The sequence below is a fragment of the Periplaneta americana genome, chromosome 10 (assembly GCF_040183065.1).
Source record: "Periplaneta americana isolate PAMFEO1 chromosome 10, P.americana_PAMFEO1_priV1, whole genome shotgun sequence".
Lineage (NCBI taxonomy): Eukaryota > Metazoa > Arthropoda > Insecta > Blattodea > Blattidae > Periplaneta > Periplaneta americana.
In genome coordinates, this window is record NC_091126.1 from 38636138 (window position 1) to 38652602 (window position 16465).

The 16465-nt window shown below is 35.7% G+C and overlaps 1 protein-coding gene across 1 annotated transcript in view; it reads left to right on the forward strand.

Moving 5' to 3' along the window:
- The window catches only part of LOC138707602 (cell adhesion molecule Dscam2-like), a 1410362-nt gene that overhangs the window by 776075 nt on the left and 617822 nt on the right, over positions 1-16465 (forward strand). The window lies entirely within an intron of this gene.

Below are 16465 nucleotides of genomic sequence, written 5' to 3' on the forward strand. Positions count from 1 at the left end.
TGAATAAAAAATTTTCATATTCACGTCCTCTGCTTCTCGTTTTCATTCTGGTTCTCGTTCCCGGTTTATTGTGAATCAGCCTTTACCTGATTGAGGTTTTTTCCGGAGTTTTCCCTCAACCCAATATGAGCAAATGCTGGGTAACTTTCGGTGTTGGACCCCGGACTCATTTCACCGGCATTATCACCTTGATACCATTCAGACGCTAAATAACCTAAGATGTTGATAAAGCGTAGTAAAATAACCTACTAAAAAATCTCAGTGTGAGGGTATGTTGTTTTCATTATTTTCTTAGAAGGTAGGCAACGAGTGAACAGGATTATCCTTGAAATAAATTATGACGAAAAGATTGTGTTGATGCGATTTGACGAGGCAATTCTTCACCACATTGTGAGCGTATCTCGTGTGCCTGACATCCTTGCTACCATTTCGGATCCGCGATTGAGGGAACGCTATTTATTTGTCACTTCGGTAACGAGAAATAAAATCGTCAGTTGTACTGAAGGCTTTTAATTGAAAAGTTACCGTTGCCGTATGTGTCGGAGTGCTCAAAGCAGGGTGGCGGCCGCATCGCAGAGTGCGGTTCGTGGTCCACGTCCTCCGCGTAATTGTCTGCACAGCTGAGCCTGCAGCCAGTCGAGTGGGAAAAGCCTTGGCTGCCAGTGCAATTAACGTGCCTGCTAATGAATTCTTATTACGTCCTGCACTACAGAAAAAAATCCATGGACCGTCCGGGTGATTGATTAATTCATTGATTGATTGGTTTATGACTCATTGATTTGATCTGCTTTGTTGACTGCTTCAGAGATTGATGAATCGATGTTGTAGGCCTACAAATTTGTGGATTTGTACACTTACGGTCTTACTAATAAAAACTGTATTACAGACGTTTAACTGTTTTATACTTATACAATGAGTAGCTCGTTTATACGTCGTGTGTAAATTCCTTACTAATAATCACTACATATGTTGTGTATAACAGTATAACTGTTACACAACTACGTCATAGTTTCGTCATTACTTCGTTACGAAAGATAATAGAATATCTGAGATTCTCTATTACATCCAGTAGAGCGCTCTAGTGTGGCGTGTTAAGTATCGATAGTACAAATGGGTCTAATCGATGACCACACTATATTTTGGTCAAAGGGTACAAGCTACAGCAATATTATTTTGTGCGAGATCGTGCGTATTTGCTTGTATTCCGCACAGAACCAATACGCGGTAAGTGTGAAGTACCACATTCAGTATTCCCAACGTAACACACATAACAATTTCCCTCTTCTTACCGCTTAAGCGCGACATTCATTTTACTACTTTAGGCTTTTAACATATTATTTTTAGAGACGTTTAACATAGTAATAATTATAAATTGGAAACTTACCACTGCAATTTCACCTAAATTGCAATGTTAATTATTGTTTTTAAATATTTGAAAAAAAATAAGTAAAGCCTACTACTCCACGAAACTTATTGCATTCCTGATACAAGTAACATTAAGGAAGCCGTGAAAAAATCAACAAGATTCCAGATGCCGATGTTATTACTGCAATATGTTATATAAATAATATTTTTAAAATATTAAAATGAAAAATAAATAATTACATAACCTTACCGTTTGTTTTAAGTTCGCATTTATAGACTGGGGGGAAAAGAAAGACAGACGTATATCACGGCCTGCTGGAGTATAGTAAACACAAAATATTTTATAGCAACAATGTTGAAGAAAGATATTTTTTTTCCGAAGTTGCCGTCATTAAACAGAAACCAACATGGAGATTTCATTGCAACTAATTAGAAATTCGTCTTTCAGGTATGTAATAAACGATCTTCGCACAAAATAATGTACGATACAAGAGCGGTATGTTTGTTTTCATGTTCTCGGAAATTAAAAGAGCTCAACTACGTTTCGCTTTATCAATCTTTTCCTCGACCATGAAAACGTCAACATACCGCTCTTGTAACGTATATTACTATTGTGCTCTTTTGGTATGTTCTTCTGTGATTACAAGGCAACTATCATCATAAAATGAGAGTCAATACGAACAGCTGTTAGAGGGGCGGCCATTTTTCTCTATATACAACACTTAAACAAGGGGTTTCGTGTATATAACTACTGCAAAGCAATTCCCATTGTATAGTTACAGCCTGTTTATACATCCATTGCTAATGCATGGTTTATTAGTAAAGTTTTCTGTATCAGCTCTGCATAAGTCTCGTATACGAACTATACACCGTTTATTAGTAAGACAGTTACACAATTACTGCATGAAGAAGGAACGTATTTATTTATTTATTTATTTATTTATTTATTTATTTATTTATTTATTTATTTATTTATTTATTTATTTATTTATTTATTTATTTATTTATTTATTTATTTATTTATTTATTTATTTATTTATTTACTTATTTTTTATTTACATATTTATTTATCTATTTATCTATTTAAACTTAATACAAAGTAGAATAGTATTAAACGAAAATGTCAGCATGGAAAAGAATGTTGTAACTCTAATTGATATAGATTTATGTAATTAATATGTCAAGTATGTTTACATGTATGATGCAAGATGTATAAATAAGCGAATAACTTGCTAAAGCATGTAGCAGGAATTTAGACTGACCTACTATTTGTACTCACTGAGAAATACCGATTCAGCTATTGCAGCGTGCTGGCTATATGTCAACAACTGCTAACCTGGATGCAGTGTGATGACATGGAAGAATTAGTTAAGAGGCATAAGTGAACCCATAATTAAACATAAATATGAAAGTTATAGAATAAATTTAGATGTTTAAAGTAATAAAACGAAAAGAAAAAAAAAAAAAAGAAAAATTAATTTAAAAATGTTCATGGTAGAAAATTGTGAAAAGGAGCAGATAAATAATTTTTAAAGTTTTAATAGTTATCACGATTGGTTTAAACATGCACTAAAAGTTGACGTAAGTGCAAGTTTGAACAATTAATTACTGAGATTTGCGATAAATTAATTTGTTTAGGAAATTGTATATTTATTATGTATAACTACTTCTGTAGGTATATAGATCTTTTTTTAAATTATTAAGTTTGTACTTTTGTGAACTAATATCAATAAATCTATCTAATCTATTTATTTATATATTTATATATATATATATTTATTTATTTATTTATTTATTTTCTTAATATATAGGTTGTTTCAAAAATACGGGGCACAATTTCAGGTATGTATTTCCCACATGTAGACATCAAAATAGTTCATTACAACATGTGTCCGGAAATGCTTTATTTCCGAGTTATGGCCTTCACAACATTGAAATTCACCGGAACGTTTTTCTTTCCGCAGGTCGTTGCCGTCGAAGGAGACATTAAGAGGGCACGCTGACATTTCATTCCGAGGCGAAGGTTACATTCAGTGTTGTGTAGGCGTTAGACTGTGCGACATGTATTCAAATCAAACAGACTTACAGGGCAGGCGTACACAAACTTCCTGGAAAACACCATACCTCATGTTTTAGAAGACACTCCACTGATCAATCGTCAACACATTCACTTCTTGCATGATGGCGCTCCTGCACACTTCAGTCGTACGGCTCGCCGGTATTTGGATCAATTTTTCCTGATCGATGGATAGGTAGAGGTGGCCCAATTGCTTGGCCGCCACGCTCACCTGATCTGAACCCTCTCGATTTCTACTTGTGGGGCCATTTAAAATCATTGGTTTATTCGTCTCCGGTGCCTGATTTGGAATCCCTTCGGAATCGAATTGTGGCATGTTCTGAGGACATACGCAATACTCGTGGAGTTTGGGATCGTGTTCGCAGGTCAATGAGACATCGATGTGAGGTCTGTATTCAAGCAGGAGGTGGACATTTTGAACATCTTCTGTAATGACAACGACCTGCGGAAAGAAAAACGTTCCGGTGAATTTCAATGTTGTGAAGGCCATAACTCGGAAATGAAGCATTTCCGGACACATGTGGTAATGAACTATTTTGATTGTCTACATGTGGGAAATACATACTTGAAATTATGCCCCGTATTTTTTAAACACCCTGTATATTTAACGTAAAACGGTTATAAGATTGATATTTTAGAATTCTGGCTACTATTTTCTATTAATACGGTGACGTCATGACATTAATTACAGCAGGACTTGCAAAACTGAAATAATAATTAAAAAAAATAGTTGTTTGCAATGAAGCCAGCCATGATGAAAAGTAAAGTGGAAACACATGTATTTGACATCATAATAAATTCGTCATTATTCGTATACAAATGCGGTGATAAATAAATTTGTGCGGCGAGGCAGAAATTGTTAATTTAACATACTTCAAAAATAAAGCAGGCTTACTTAACTGTGGTATTAATTTTCAAATGAATTCAGTTCTCCGTAATGACGTAATTTCTTTACTTGATTATTTAACGACACTGTATCAAATACTGGGTTATTATGCTTCGATGGTATTTAGCGACATGAAGCCAAGGATTCGCCATAGATCACCATCTAGCATATAACTGAAGGAAGTGCAAGAGGAACAGTGATATAAGCAAGTTACTGGATATTTCCACTAGGAATAAATACACAGAAAATTGTCATATAAACTAGTACAAATGTTCTTAATAGTAGATATTCGCGTGTACATCTTCAGTGTGGTGTCAACGGGTAATCTATGGCGCGTCTTCGGCCTCATCTCACTTCATCTCGCCAAAAATTGTAAGCTTATAAAATTTTGACTTGTTCCTGATCTTAAAGCTTCATTGCTAATGTAAGATCTATGGAATACAATAAATGAAATATAATGAAACATAATATTGCTGGAAAGCTCCCTTTTAAGTGAAAGACCTGAGTCTTTACTGAAATAAACTCGGTGGAATAATCCGAAAAACGGAGATTTAAAAACGGAAGGCGACCTGGTTGGCAAGTTGGTATAGCGCTGGCCTTCTATGCCCGAGGTTGCGGGTTCGATCCCGGGCCAGGACGACGGCATTTAAGTGTGCTTAAATGCGATAGGCTCATGTCAGTAGATTTACTGGCGTGTAAAAGAACTCCTGTGGGACAAAGTTCCGGCATCAAAGGCGACGCTGATGCAGTAGCGTGCAAATGAATCCGAACAACGTAATTACTTATGCAAAAACACTCAAACGGAATAAAAAAAAGGATCTAAGACATACCTAAGTAATCAATGTGGCCTCCCTTGTTCCTAATAACAGCTCTGAGACGATTTGGCATGGATTCCGCTAATTTCCCTCAAATATTCTTCATTTCTTCATCGCGAAACCATACACCAATGAGGGCAGAAATCATCTTCTCCTTTGTAGAACAATCCATTTTTTGCAATCTTCTTTGGCAAATTGACCAAAAGTTCTCAATGGGGTTGATGTCGGGTGAGTTGCCTGGCCAGGGGAGTACCTGAATATTCTTCTTGTTGAAGAATTCTGTAGTTTTTCGAGACGTATGGCATGGTACCAGGTCTTGTTGGAACACACCTCTGCCATCCGGAAATGATTTTTGCAGCTGGGGTACGATTCTGGTTTCCAATAAATGAATATATTTGTCAGAATTCATCAATCCCTTGTTAGGTATTAATGCTCCAGGCCCTTCATGTGTAAAACAACCCCAAAACATTACTTTAGGGGGGTATTTGGGTGCTTGTTGGAGATGAGCTGCTGTTACTTTTCCGGATCCTTTCCGTACGTAAGAAACACGGTGGCCGTGTACCTCGAAATGAGACTCATCGGAAAAAAGTACATTCTTCCAGTCATTCACTGTCCAGTGTTGATGTAATTTTGCCCACATTAAGCGTTTTTTGCACATAACAGGGGTTAGCAGTTGCTTCTTAATAGGCTTACGAGCCCTTCGTCCAGCTTCCAAAAGCCTATGTCGCACTGTTGTGACGTGGATATTCGCCCCTGCAGTGGTAGCCATTAACTCGCGGGTTAAGTCGACAGCAGTTAGTCTAGGATTTAATTTACTTTTCCTGACAATTAAACGATCATCTGCAGGTGAAGTCTTCCTTTTCCGGCCACAGTTTCCTTTTTTCTGGGGTGTGATGGATCCAGTGTCCCTGTATCGTTTTATGATCGAATTAACAGTAGCTAAACCGATGTGACATTCTGCAGCAATTTGCCTCTGTGTCATAGAATGCTCTGCTAATGTTATAATTTTAGACCGTTGTCGTGGAGTTGTATCCATTTGTGAAGAAGACAGAATGTACACAGGATTGCAGTATTAAGTCTTCAACACAACTGAAATGTTTATAATTACAAAACGACAGGCAAAATGTGACATATTATAAAAAATAATAACGACAGGCCTTCAACAATGGAATTACACGTACTACAGTTGTGAATTAAAATGGTATGAGCAGCTGTGAGGCCAACAATGACAGAACATGTAAAAATATGTCGTGTTCGGATTAATTTGCATGCTACTGTATAAACTAGGCAGTAGCGAGCGTCGTTAAATAAAACATAATATTTAACATTTTAAAAATGGAACGCGACTGAGACTATGTGAACAGAATGCCTACTAATAGGCAGCAAGGATATGATGTCCTGCAAGTAAATATGAGTTATGTTCAGAAGTAGCAAGTGTCGTAAATTGTCGTTGTCTTCATTTGTAGCAGATAGCAAGGCTTCCCCGTCGCCGTCGGATTGTGTGGCAGGAGAACTGCACATCACGCAGTCTCTAGCGAGGACACTTGAACTAAATTCCCAATCGCGTTGGAGGAGATCGAATGCACATCTCACGTCACGTTCACGACTTGTGCTTGTACACTCACTTGCACTGCTAATAGGCCAAATCACAAATTCCTCCTTCAACCAAAAGTCTCCCAACAGCGAACGTGGGTCATATGTTATAATAATAATAATAATAATAATAATAATAATAATTTATTTAAACGATCATAATAATGGTACAATTTTGGTTGGCACTCCCGATGAAGCAAAAGCATGTGGCCGGGAGTAGAGTTAACATCGAATAATGAAATAGTAATATACGTTACAAGAGCGGTATGTTGACGTTTTCATGTTCGAGGAAAAGATTGAAAAAGCGAAACGTAGTTGAGCTTTTTTAATTTCCGAGAACATGAAAACAAACATACCGCTCGTGTATCGTACATTATTTTGTTCGAAGATCCTTTATTACATAACTGAAAGACGAATTTATATTTAGTTGCAATGAAATCTCCATCTTGGTTTCTGTTTAATGACGGCAACTTCGGAAAACCAAAATATCTTTCTTCAACATTGTTGCTATAAAATGTTTTCTGTGTTTACTATACTCCAGCAGGCCGTGATATACGTCTGTCTTTCCCCCCCCTCCCAGTCTTTAAATGCAAACTTAAAACAAACGGTAAGGTTATGTAATGATTTATTTTTCATTTTAATATTTTAACAATATTATTTATATAACATATTGCAGTAATAACATCGGCATCTGGAATCTTATTGATTTTTTCACGGCTTCCTTAATGTTACTTGTATCAGGAATGCAATAAGTTTCGTGGAGTAGTAGACTTTACTTAATATTTGCAAATATTTAAAAACAATAATTAACATTGCAATTTAGGTGAAATTGCAGTGGTAAGTTTCCAATTTATAATTATTACTATGCTAAACATCTCTAAAAATAATATGTTAAAAGCCTAAAGCAGTAAAATGAATGTCGCGCTTAAGCGGTAAGAAGAGGGAAATTGTTATGCGTGTTACGTTGGGAATACTGAATGTGGTACTTCACACTTACCGCGTATTGGTTCTGTGCGGAAAACAAGCAAATACGCACGATCTCGCACAAAAGTGAAATTACAAGTTTAAGCCCACATTAAAATAATTATTTGATTGTTTAATTTAAATAATCCAAAATAGGTAAGCAAATACAGAGACATCATTTCATTTTTACTAACATTTCTAATATTAACCTGGCTATACCTTTGGATCAACGATTAAGAACAGGAAACACCGTTTGCTACCCCCTTCCACGACTGGAGTTCGATGGTACTGGCGTAATATACAAACAAATCACTTTACTAGGTATAGAAGGGAAGAATAGTAGTTCATCCATTTACGTAAACTAGGAAATATCGCGATTTTGAGTTTGATAATTTTCATTAGGTTTTTGTTTAATCAAAATACAGTACTGTATTAACAATGAGTGTTTTTACTCACGAACTGAGCTTTCCATGCGGACGTATTCATTATGCAGTGTATATTATACTGTCTACAACACATTAGCGTGCAATATAGAGAATGAAGTTAAATTGAAAAGTAATCATAATATGGATATTTAAACACATTTTTGAAAATGGTGGCCGTTCATTTCGATACAGGCTTCAGTTCTAATGTGCATATTATCGCACTATGGGCTATTGTACGTAATTCCAATTACCAGGTTCGTACTTCGTATCAGTAACTCATGTTGAAATTATTCTGTACCTACTCTATAAAAGAGACCTTACGTACTGTAAATTCAATCTTCACTTCTGCCCGATCCGAAAAGATAAAATTACTCAGACATGCTATCTACTGTCTGTCCAAGTGGTTACGTCGTCGTAGAAAGGGAGGAAATCACGTGACAGTTATTTACTTAACAAGGCCGTTTTATTTAAGTTATTATATGGGTATAATATTACGTAGACGTCCAACTCCTAACAGAAATTAATGTTCTCAGAAAAGAGCTAAGTTAGCCCAGCCACTAGCATTTACAGAGAGGCGAATAGAAGCAGTTGGGGGAAACTGGGATGCATCTTGGGCAAATGGAAAATGATGCAATATTGAAAGTTCTTTCGTCACTGGAAAACGCGAACATATTTTTGGAACGTACTGTTTACTATGACTGTAAGGCTATTATGACTGTATATGCGGTCTTGGATCTGTGTGGAGGACGGTTGAACTTCATTAGTAGAAGGGGTGGGAGTGAAGTACATTCAAAAACTCAGGTACAATAAAAATTGAAGTAAAAATAAAATGATGTCGCTGTATAAAATCATGAATATCAAAATAATACAAGAAAGAATAATATAAGAAATAGAATGAAATAAAATCAAATATATGTAAGCAAAAGAAAGTGATGAATATCGCAATAATATTACAATAAATAATAATACAAGAAATACAATGAAATAATATCAGGTAAAACATAGAAGATTCTGTTAACTAGAAAATACAAGAGCCGATGGCACCTTAAAAAATAATAAAATGAAATGAAAAAGTATTAAATAGTACAATTGTAAAATAAATACAAAATATTATGCAATAATATAATGAAGTAATATATTATATACATAAATTATATTTTAGTTCTACTTTATTTATTGAATTTTGAAAGACTGAAAGATTCCTAACTTAGAAAAAATATATTTTCTTTTTAAAAAATTTCATGTAAAAAATGAAAAATATCAAAATCAAAAGTGTGTATATGTTGACGAAGGAATTGTTTCATTTTTAGTAATAAGCCAGTGGCAAAATTTTTAAGGTAGTGTAGGAAATGAAGAAAATTTCAGTAATTAAATTTGTCATTTACTTTTGAAAAACCCTGTATTATAAATTCTCCTGTAGACATTACGTTTTGTTACGTATTGTTACTTCTTGGTATAAAGGACTTATTTATATGAAGAAGCTCCCTTTATGGAGAAAATGCCTGTTTGCTATGAAATAGATAGATAGATAGATAGATAGATAGATAGATAGATAGATAGATAGATAGATAGATAGATAGATAGATAGATAGATAGATAGATGGATGGATGGATGGATGGATGGATGGATGGATGGATGGATGGATGGATGGATGGATGGATGGATGGATGGATGGATGGATGGATGGATGGATGGATGGATGGGTGGATGGGTGGGTGGGTGGGTGGATGGGTGGGTGGGTGGGTGGGTGGGTGGATGGATGGATGGATGGATGGATGGATGGATGGATGGATGGATGGATGGGTAGTTAGGTAGGTAGATAAAATATTCAGTTCTGGGAAAAAGTGATGGTGGGTACTGATTTTTTTCTTGTCATTATCGCTCCACTTTTCGTCCGTATTGCCTCTATCGTCTCATTTCCTCTGTAGTTTAAAAGGGACGTAAAATAAAAATACGAGCAATTGCAAATGAAGCCTCTCCCCGTATGGAACTCGCACGCACACAACATCGAGCGGGGCAGGTGGCGCCTGTGGCTGCAGACCTCATCTCCTCGCGTTACTGCTAACTGCCTTACTCCACGGCAACAATTGTAATGATTCAAGGAATTTAATCCCCTCGTATCTCAAGAAATACACAACGTATACAGAGCTTCGTCAGAAGTTTCATTATGCTGAGCATGAACAAAATCCTAGGTAAATATTCAACGTTATTATCTAGTGTTTGGACTCCTCAGGTCCACACCCCATTAGAACGTAGTGTCGCCTTTTCGTTTTGCCAAGAACTTAATTATGGTGCTGGTGGTGTTCATAGACAACGCGTTAGAAACCCTCCAACTGAATGTATACGATCGAGAGGTTATTGAGATTATAAGTGAATTTTAATGCCAGTGGTGGCAAAAATCGAAACTCCAACTCATGTTAAAAAAAGCCCTATCGGTATTTGAGATATCCTTTAGACATTTTTTCTTGTTTTCGTGCATACTAGCACCTCCTAAAATATTGGATTATTTTTTAACACCCTGTATACGCATTTTTCAATTTCTCTTACCCATTGCCCCCTGTACCCCGACTCAATTTTGTACTAGCATTGCGAAGCACATTCCAGTGACCTTCGATCGCATATAGTGAATTTCTATTCCTGCAGATTTATTGGCTGATTTAGTATAGTTCCCATGACTTATGAAATGATCCCCGTAAATTTGGAATTCCAATATTAGTAATAATAATAATAATGATAATAATGATAATAATAATAATAATGTAGTACCATATAGAAACTATGGTTGATAAGTCCAGGCTTCGAGATTTTGGACCCGATACAGCAAGTTTACTGTGCATGTACTATAGGTTGTTGACTCGCTGCAGGTAGCGAAAGATAGAGATGTGCTGAGGTAACAACGTTGCTATTTAGAGTGGAGTATTGTAGTATGGGGAAACAGACACATATGTACATTCTGAAAGTAAATATACAGGGACATTTTATTTTTACTTCCATTTTTATTGTACCTGAGTTTTTGAATGTACTTCACTCCCACCCCTTCTACAGTACTAATGAAGTTCAACCGTCCTCCACACAGATCCAAGACCGCATATACAGTCATAGTAACCTTACGAGCATAGTAAACAGTACGTTCCAAAATTATGTTTGCGTTTTCCAGTGACGAAAGAGCTTTCAATATTGAATCATTTTCGCAACAGGTACTGTCGTCCATTTGCCTACATCATATCCCGGTTTCCCCCACCAGCTTTTATTCGCCAGCTAGTGGCTGGGCTGTCTTAGCTCTTTTCTGAGAACATATTCTGTTAGGAATTGGACGTCTACGTAATATTATACAACTATTTAAAATAACTTAAATAAAAGGGCCTCGTCAAGTAATTAACTGTCACGTGATTTCCTCCCTTTCTACGACCCTGCGACATAACCACTTGGACGGAATAATTTTATCTTTTCGGATCGGGCAGAAGTGAAGATTGAATTTACAGTACGTAAGGTACTCTTTTATAGAGTAGGTACAGAATTATTTCAACATGAGTTACTAGTACGAAGGACGAAACTGGTAATTGGGATTAGGTATAATAGTCTATAGTGCGATAATATGCACATTAGAACTGAAGTCTGTATCGAAATGAACGGCCACCATTTTCAAAAATGTGTTTAAATATCCATATTATGGTTATATTTCAATTTAACTTCATTCTATATATTGTACGCTAATGTGCTGTGGACAGTATAATATACACTGCATAATGAATACGTCCACATGAACAGCTCAGTTCGTGAGTAAAAACACTCATTGTTAATACTGTACTGTATTGTGATTAAACAAAAACCTAATGGAAATTATCAAACTCAAAAGCGCGATATTTCCTAGTTTAAGTAAATGGATTAACTACTTTTCTTCCCTCCTATACCTAGTAAAGTCATTTGTTTGTACTTTACACCAATATCATCGAACTCCAGTCGTGGAAGGGGATAGCAAACGGCGTTGATCCAAAGGTATAGACAGGTTAATATTAAAAATGGTAGTAAAAATAAAATGATGACCCTGTACATTACGCAATGGCAATGTTAAAAAAATGTAAAAAGCATTTATTCTCCTGTCTTTTATAAGCATTTGTGTTTAATTATACACAGTGTTAATGGTGGAAATAAATATGTATCAATTTTAATTTCTTCATTTAGCCTATTGGTCGTCTTTAGGAAGTGCAGTTACAGTACCGAATTGCAATGTACTACAAGATGCATTTTCAGTGTCTCAAACATAAATTTTTTCTGTTATCTGCCAGAGTTTGTATTGTGAAAACTGCGCTCTACGCCACATGACGCGATAAAAGCAAAAAGAAAAAACCTAACATCATTGCAGTCTCTAAGAGACAGTGCTCTTTATTCTCGGGTGACTCTAGGCCTATGTCCACTAATTTGCTGTTTATGTTACACAATGTTCCATATCCGTTATTTTTACATAAAATTGATATCCATTTCTGTTTTACACGTTCAGTAACCGGTGTACCTGGTGTCTCATTAATTCTCTGTGCCATTTTCTAAATTAATTTAAGGGCTTCCGGCATCTCTTGCTCTGACTTTTCTAACCGTGTAATAGTTTCAGACACAGCATGAAAATGGGTTTGTATAAGAACCAAACTATTCGTCAGAACCTTCAAATCCAGAGCGTTTTTCTTTGCGTATTTGTTGGCATTCATTCTACAGTACCCCCACCCAATGTACGCTTTACCACTATACTGAGTACGCCGTTATGCGGATTTCCCACTGAACTGCTCTATTGGGTCCGAAGTCTCGAAACCTAGTGATAACCCTACATCTCTGTGACAACGTCGAGTTTGCAGTGACTTGCTTCTGTGTGTTAACGTGCTGTTATAGAAACTGTTATATTCGAGCGCACATGAAGCTTTTAATTGGTATATGTGAAGGATGTGCTGGATCTGGTGGTCTCTACCATGAAGGGAATTAAATCAAGTTGGTTGAAGCATAGTCAGTTAAGAAAATTTCTTGAAGATCTGGAGAATTGAATATCTCACGCATATTTGCATTACTGGTTGGAACATTCTGATCACAATATTCAAGCATTCCTTGAAAAATAGTAGTAGCATGAGATCAAGTATCTATAGTATAAAACCGTCACGATTTACAAAATGACTTAGGAACGCTGAGTGATCAATTTCTACTAGTATGTATAAAGTGATATAATGCTATGTTAAAGGGAAAAGATGTACGTACACCTCCATTACTTTAATGGATATCTGATTAAATCTGTACTGTGACGCGTAAGTGAAATCTGGACAATTTAAACCGTAGACTCCACTGTTCAGGCCAGAATCAAATACCAAAGAAAGGAATAGTGCAGTGGAATCATTTGTGAGACATTATCTTTAGATTAAACCCTACAGGGAAGAGCAGTTTTCTCTCTCTGTGGCCTACGTGCAGAATTGCCTTAATGCCATGGTAATTAAAAACAGATAACAGAGTTAATAAAATCCACTGTCACGTACGCATAACAGCTTCATGCTCAGTTATTCACAGCTGCCACCGAACTCGCTCCTGATTTTGAGGTAATTATAATTGCGACTTGCAGGAGAAAGTCTCGGCTTCTGAAAGATGAATTTTGTGTAAGATTGATGTGAGTTTTCCAGATATCTCATTAGAAATGGATACTTATTATTATTATTATTATTATTATTATTATTATTATTATTATTATTATTATTACTGTAGCCCTATTTACGTATGTATGTTAGGGCTATAGTTTCATACAAAAAATAAGCATAAAAACAAATGGAAAATAAAAATTAAATTAGCTTACACAATATAAAAAACATAAACAATCCGTAACTTAGATATTGCGATTGCAAAGAAAACATCAGGCATCAATTTCAGACATACAAAAATCAGTCACAACACACATACGTAACACTTCTTAAAAGCCGTTCTCTATAACACAAATATGCAGCTTTCCGTACCATACATCATAAATTAATACACAATAGTCACAGAAACACAATCAAACTATAATTAAGACATTGCGACGATGTCAAGGATCCCATAACTATGACTCACATAGGCTACATAACAAATCAAACATCCGCTACAACACTGTACACTTCAACATAGTAACCACACTTTTAAAAGTTACAATTTTGGCTCCAAGAAGAATAAATAAGACACTGTTACTAAATATTGTTATTTTCTACAAGGTCTTGAACACATCTGTAATAAATCTGTGAAATTCCTTTAAGCAACATTGTTTCAGAAGAACTTTTGTTAATGGTGGTGAGAAAGTTGTATCGCACATGCTAAGATGGGTTTCTAGCCGGTATCTCTTGCGTTCTTGTAGCGGGCACTCAAATACCAGGTGGTCGACTGTTTGTGTGGGGTGTTCACAGGAACATGAAGAGCCGTTTGGGTTGTCAATTTTGAAACGTTTTAAATGGATACTTCTGTCCAATTATATTGAGAATACACCTATCTCCATATACTGTCAAATAATCATGCTGAATTAAAAAAAAACTGTAAGGTATTCAATCATTAGATAATAAATATTAGCAGTTACTGAGTCACTGAATTACAAAGAGTTGCTAGATTGCCATCTAATGGACTGTTAATTATCGATCCATTATACTTTATGTCCAGACACGGTGTTCTGAAAAAAAGGCTCCAATATTTGAATGGCTGCCTAGAATAACGTTGTAAGTCAGTTTTTACAGTTTGTCAGGAAATTAAAAATATGTTTATTCCATAATAACATTGTTAAATATTACAAAATATAACAGTGTTAGGTCTGTATTAATACTTCTGTAAATATTCACAACATATATATATATATATATACACACACACACACACAGTATATATTGTTTTCATCTTCCAAACAACACAACTTTTTGAACATTTACAGTAGAAAAACGTTGTATGTCAATCCAGAAGAACAACGTTGTAAAGCAAAGAAACTTAAATACTGTCCATATTTCCTGGTAGATTCTTTATGGTTGTTACATTTTACCTGAATACATTAAATAATAATAATAATAATAATAATAATAATAATAATAATAATAAACAAATTTATATCATAAGAACTTGAAACAAATTACACAACTTAGATTATATGTTTAGGCATATAATGTCAATATTACACAGACAAGAATCCTTTTTTTCTTTATTCTCTTATTAGGCCATGGTAGAATTCAGAGTAACCATGACCTTGGTAACTTTAACTATTCTCCTTTAGCACTCCATAGGCCTACATTGACTTACAACATTATTCTACTCACTAATTCAGGTCGTTTCACAGCTGGTTTAATGTCAACTTTCTTGAAATATATTCTTTCCCCTGATTCTTTAGTGTCTTACGTACATTATCTTTCCATTGCATGATATTAATCTTACGTTTTCTCTTTCTATTTACGTTTTTTGTGAGAACTTGTGACACTCTGCAAGTATGATTGTCCGCCATTTTATTTGCGTTACAACGTTATTCAGCTCAGCAACACAATCAAAATACTGCAGGTCTGGAAGTAGTGTGAATATCAGCAAGACGATGGCAGCACATGGTGTAAGATGTGCGATACAACATTCTTCAGCCGAAAACTCAGTTTGGCCAAAAACGGACTTACAACTTTATTCTAGGCAGCCGTTCATTTAGAGGGAAGGTAATATGCATCAAAACAAGAAATAACAGTCCTATAATCATGGGCCCTTAAATTAATATTTTCTTAAAAATAAGCAAATATTTACCATCTTTTTAAGAGCATCATATCTTCCACTGTGAGCTCTGCAACAAGAAAAAAAAAAAAAAACATAATGCAACCGTTTGTAAGTAGGTACGATGGTGATTCTGAGAGTTGGTTCCGGTCTCGTTTGTCACGCGCAGAACTGGCGGTAGCAGCGTCATCTTTGTTCGAATATGTAGCTTGGTTCAGTACGCTTCCGGCAGTGTCATTGTGAGGCTGCATTCGACTGCTTTTATTAACAAGACAGGCGTTAAACGCAGTAATTGAAGCTCCCACCAAGTGTGATATACGTGCAGTATTACGGTTTCTGGGGGCAAAACAATTTAAGGCAGTTGCAATGTACGGGAACATTATGAGTGACGGTATTGTTCGACGTTGGTGTCGGTGAATTCCTAGATGGACGCACTAACATCCACAATGAAAACAAAGTGGCCGACCGTCTGTTGTGAATGTTGAACTCGTTGCAAAAGTGTATGACGTGGCCGTTTCACAATTTTGGAAATCACTGAGCATTTTCCGCAGGTCAGTCAAACTGTACGAAGTTGTGACACAAAGGTTAGGCTATCGCAAGTTTTGTGCTCGGTGGGTACCCAAA